Here is a 6,160-nt window from a genome sequence, read left to right as displayed (position 1 = left end):
CCTCAACAAGCAGACCGTCCTGTACAAATATCCCCTTCCCCTGGTACCAGCGGCGCTCAAGTTATTGAAAGGTGCTTCCATTTTCACTAAATCGGACCTGCGCAGTGCGTACAACCTCATCCGGATACGGAGGGGGGATGAATGGAAGACCGCCTTCATCACACCATCGGGGCACTATGAATATCGGGGCATGCCGTATGGGCTAGCCAACTCACCTTTCGTATTCCAGGCCTTCATGAATGAGGTGTTCCGGGACTACCTGCATCGTTTTGTGATCATTTACATCGATGACATCTTGATCTACTCCCGGAACGAGGCAGACCATCGTCTCCACGTTGCGCAGGTCCTCCAAAGACTGAGGAAGAATCACTTGTACCTCAAACTGAAAAAATTTGAGTTTCACCGCTCCTCTATTCTGTTCCTGGGCTACATCATCGATGCCAAGGGTATACAAATGGACCAGAAGAAGGTGGACGCAGTCCGACAGTGGCCCATTCCCACTTCTATTAAGGAACTTCAACGATTCCTGGGTTTTTCAAATTTTTATCACCGCTTCGTCGCTAACTTTAGCACCGTAGCAGCTCCCCTCACCTCCGTCCTACGGAAAATGCCCAAACATCTATCATGGTCTCCAGCGGCATCAGAGGCCTTTTCCCAGCTAAAACTGGCATTCACTACTGCACCCACCTTGATTCACCCAAACCCGGAATTGCCCTTCATCGTAGAAGTCGATGCCTCCACTACGGGCGTGGGAGCGGTGTTATCACAGCGGCAGGGGACTCCACCAAAGCTCCATCCATGCGCCTTCTTCTCCAAGAAGTTGTCCCCGGTGGAGCAGAACTATGATATCGGCAATCGAGAACTTCTAGCCATCAAACTGGCCTTGGAAGAATGGCGTCATTGGCTGGAGGGAGCTAACCATCCATTTTAAGTTATCACTGACCATCGTAACCTAGAATACCTCCAAGAAGCCAAACGCGTAAACCCTCGTCAAGCCAGATGTGCATTATTCTTCACCCAGTTTCAATTCACGGTAACTTATCGTCCAGGAACAAAGAATCAAAGAGCCGACGCTCTTTCCTGCATTCATGCCCCTGACCAAGCTACCCATCTACCAGAATCCATTCTCCCTCCAGCCATCATTGTCAGTCCCATCCATTGGGCTCTAAATGATCAGATCGCCCAGGCAACCCTCAGTGAACCCTCCCGAGGGGCTGACCTATGTTCCATCAGCTCTACGACTGCCCCTCATGGACTCGGTACACTCTTCCTTAGGATCAGGACATCCAGGCAACCAACAAACCCTCTCGCTCATCCGCAACCGATATTGGTGGCCTGGCATGTCCAGAGAAGTAATCCGCTTTGTTCAAGGATGTTCCACCTGTGCCATCTCCATCTTCCTTAGGATCAGGACATCCAGGCAGCCAACAAACCCTCTCGCTCATCCGCAACTGATATTGGTGGCCTGGCATGTCCGGAGAAGTAAGCCGCTTTGTTCAAGGATGTTCCACCTGTGCCATCTCCAAGGTACCACGCCATCTTCCCGAGGGGAAATTGCTTCCACTGCCTATTCCTCGCCGACCCTGGTCACACCTAGGAGTGGACTTCATACCAGACCTGCCCACCTCGGACTCCTACACCTGCATTCTTGTGGTCGTAGATCGTTTCTCGAAGGCCTGTCATCTTATTCCACTAAGAGGTCTACCATCTGCCTTGGAAACCGCAGAAGCCCTATTCAATCAGGTATTTAGAAACTATGGACTACCCGAAGACATTATCTCTGACCGGGGACCTCAATTTATCAACTTATCGTCCAGGAACAAAGAATCAAAGAGCCGACTCTCTTTCCCGCATTCATGCCCCTGACCAAGCCACCCATCTACCAGAATCCATTCTCCCTCCAGCCATCATTGTCAGTCCCATCCATTGGGCTCTAAATGATCAGATCGCCCAGGCAACCCTCAGTGAACCCGCTCCGCCGGGAGCTCCCGAGGGGCTGACCTATGTTCCATCAGCTCTACTACTGCCCCTCATGGACTCGGTACACTCTTCCTTAGGATCAGGACATCCAGGCAACCAACAAACCCTCTCGCTCATCCGCAACCGATATTGGTGGCCTGGCATGTCCAGAGAAGTAATCCGCTTTGTTCAAGGATGTTCCACCTGTGCCATCTCCAAGGTACCACACCTTCTTCCCGAGGGGAAATTGCTTCCACTGCCTATTCCTCGCCGACCCTGGTCACACCTAGGAGTGGACTTCATACCAGACCTGCCCACCTCGGACTCCTACACCTGCATTCTTGTGGTCGTAGATCGTTTCTCGAAGGCCTGTCATCTTATTCCACTAAGAGGTCTACCATCTGCCTTGGAAACCGCAGAAGCCCTATTCAATCAGGTATTTAGAAACTATGGACTACCCGAAGACATTATCTCTGACCGGGGACCTCAATTTATCTCCAGAGTTTGGAAGGCCTTCTTCCGTCTCCTAGGTGTGTCCGTGAACTTAACATCCGGTTACCACCCACAATCGAATGGACAGACTGAAAGGAAAATACAGGAGATTGGACGCTTCCTGAGATCGTACTGCCATGGCCACCAACATAACTGGAGCCGGTATCTTCCCTGGACCGAGTACGCTCAAAACTCCTTCCGCCAGTCCACCACAGGTCTAACACCCTTTCAATGCGTACTCGGCTTCCAGCCACCTCAGTTCCCCTGGACAGGAGAACCCTCGGAAGTACCAGCAGTCAACCATTGGTTTCAGGAGAGCGAGAGGGTCTGGGACTCGGCACACATCCATCTGCAAAGGGCAGTCAGGAGGCACGAGAACCAGGCCGATCTTCACAGAGCAGTAACACCTACCTACCTCCCTGGTCAAAAGGTCTGGCTCTCTACCAGGGATATACGCTACCCGGTCTCACATACATAGGACCATTCACTATTTTAAGGCAGATCAACCCGGTCACTTATCATCTGAAACTACCCTCAAATAGTAGAATTACTCCTACCTTCCATGTTTCTCTGCTAAAACCTCACCGACCTTCTCTTCTCCCTTCTCCCACAGGGTCTGACGTGGCTGAGGTGCCTCCTCCTCCAATCGAGCCGGACGGAGACCCCATCTACACCGTATGCTCCATCCTGGATTTGCGGCGACGAGGAGGCCAACTGGCATATCTTATTGACTGGGAGGGCTTCGGCACTGAGGAAAGGTCCTGGATACCGCGTAAAGATGTTCTAGACCCCACCCTACTCCAGGACTTCCATATCAGTCACCCCGATCGTCCAGCGCCCAGAGGGAGAGGTCGTCCTCGTCGCCACCATCATCGGTCTTCTGGAGCTGCCCGTGGAGGAGGGGGTACTGTCACGGATCCAGCCATTCCACCTGCGTCAGACCCTACAGCCCCACCTTCCCGTTCCAGCTCACCTGAGTATTGATTCCTTGCACCTGCCTCTGCCCAATTAAGAGATGCTTATAAACCCGCACTCACAGACACCTAACCGTCTGGTCTCGTCTATCGCTAATGTGTAAGACTTACCCGACTCCTGGTTTCCTGTTATCCGATCGTCGTCTTCTTCAGCCGCTGGTCATCTGCCCTCGATTCCTATCCTCCCTGAAGCACACACGGACTGGTGAATTTGAGATAAGTCTCTCTAATACTGGGCATTCACATCGTATCAACTTACCTGTGTTTTCCCTGAGTGTTTTCCTTCAATAAAGTCCTGTGAACACGCGTCTTGTTTCCTGTGCTTCAGTGGTGTGTAACAATTGTGTTATATTATATTATGGCTGGAATACAGTCTTTAATTATTTGTTATCTTTAAATGATTTATTATTTAAATTAAAATTAAGCAGTCACTGATATAAATAAATAAAATATAAAATAAAAACATTATAAACATTAAAAACATTGTAACAAATTACATTAAATTTTATTATGGCTTTAATACAGATTTGAATTATCTGTCAACTTTATTATTTAAATTAAAATTAATCAGTTGCATATCTTTAAGAAGCAATCAAATATATCTTTCAATATTTAAATATTAATTTTACACTTTGCATATAGCAGCTACTTATTAGAGATGCAACAATACAGTTAGGCCACGTTTTTTTTAACCACGGCTTTTGGTTCGGTTCGGTTCGGTTCGGTTCTGACGGCTCGGAACATCAGTTTTTTTTTTTTGCGTTTTGCAATTTATAATGTAGCCTAATTTAAAAATAAAAGCACCTGTACACTTTTTGTACACTGGAGAAAAACATGGATTATCATATGTCTACTTCAAATCTCTTTATTTTTCCTATTTTTTACCCAAAATAGGATGGATTGCCCATTATGGAGTGCTATGGATGTTTCATTCGGAGCCGGAGGGCGCCCTCACGCAGAAACTCTAAATATGTATCAGAGAAGTAATAGAACACAAGTCGCTCCAGGAAATCGACATAGCAGTTTTACAGTATATAATATATCTTCTGCCTCATTCGGTGATGAGAAGCCACATCAGATCAACAAAGGAAGTAAACATTCGACTGATGTCGTGGAGAAAAATCATACTATAATGTTCTCTTTTGTTGGACAGCATGTTTAGAAACACTTCTCATAACAAGGGAAGATGTTCGGCGTGTGTGCTTTTGCTCATCTCAGCATGTAAACTCACGGGCACACAAACCGAGCCAGTTCGCAGAGAAATAAAACGCACAGAAATTATTTAAACGCAAAACCGCAATTCACAAGTTACTACATAATAAAAAATATTAAAGTCACACATTTAATTGAAATTATTTTATTAAGCAAATTCATTAGTTATGAATGTTTCAATATAAGTTTCTGGCATGGGTTTGCCTGTATGTGTGTTTTATAATTTTAAGAAATGCGGAACTGCTCAGAATTGGTTTGCACTTTTCGTAGAACGTCCCAATGATGTTTTGCTGCACGTTAACAAGAATACTGCCAAGTCTACTCAGAAAATGTCCTACTATGGTCTCAAGTTTTTACAGTTTGACCACTAAGAACAGATTCCCACGCTGCCTCTGTGTCCACATGACTTCTGTTCTCTCTCATGTCTCCAGCTTCTTGACCTCACAAGTCCAAACTGGAGATCTTTAAGATTGTTCTTCTCACAGAAATATAACAGCAATGTCGGTCAGGATAAGGGCCCACCCAGAGTTCCATAAAAAGAGCTGATAAGACCACCAGCCTGTCTGGATGATAAAGTCCCAGGATCCCAGAGACGGGCCAAGTTCATATTGTTCCAGCTCATTTTCAGTACTTCTGGTTCTTTCCTGAAGTCCTATAATTAAACACCCTTTAAATAGAGGAGAGCCACATACAGTTTACATGATGCTGCAAGTTGCCTTAACACTAACAACTGAAAATGACATAGGAAGAACTAGCAAAACCATTATTAATTATGTTTTAAAACCTCTTATATCAAAGCCTTTATCAAAATCTGAGGTATACTTTTTGTGTTCTAAGTGTTAGTGTGGACTTATCTTTGAGGAAAGGTTGAGACAAGCCACGTCTGTGATGTCAGAAGCAGCACAGGAACAGGATACAGCTCAGCGCTTTAATTGATAGAAATTCTCAGAATTGTAACAGGAAAAAGCGCTCTGGCTCTTCAAGTCACATGGTGCTAGACCAAAACTGTCACATTCAACTCAGATGTTCGGCAACTGTCAGCAACTTTGTTTTTTTTTTTACCAATTAATTAAATATTTTAAATGGGTTTAAGGAAAGAAGGAAACAGTAACAGAACTACAATTTATTGCAAGGCAATCGACCTGAACTTTTTGCAAATAATGCTTTTATTTCAAAAGATTCACACTCTTGATAATATGCCAAAAATGGATCTATTGATGTTTCTTGTCACGCCACATTCAGTTATGAATTACATGAATCACATTGCCTATCATGAATGATAGCCTACTCTACAATGTAAAAAATTATTGTGATTTTAACAGTAAAAGACTGTAAAAATGCTACAGTAAAAACCTATTAACTGGTTAACAGTAAGTTTCCATACTATATTCGGTGAATAAATGTAATTACATTTAATGTAATTTTACAGTAAAATACGGTTTTTGGAAGTGAAAAAGAAAAAGTCATTGTATAATTTACAGAGAAAAAACGTAAATTGACACTCCCAGAATTCCATGCATGAC

Source organism: Sinocyclocheilus rhinocerous, unplaced genomic scaffold, assembly GCF_001515625.1.
Source record: "Sinocyclocheilus rhinocerous isolate Xijiao unplaced genomic scaffold, SAMN03320098_v1.1 scaffold1430, whole genome shotgun sequence".
NCBI lineage: Eukaryota > Metazoa > Chordata > Actinopteri > Cypriniformes > Cyprinidae > Sinocyclocheilus > Sinocyclocheilus rhinocerous.
The sequence above is the reverse complement of the archived record's forward strand: the minus strand, read 5'-3'. Positions refer to the sequence as shown.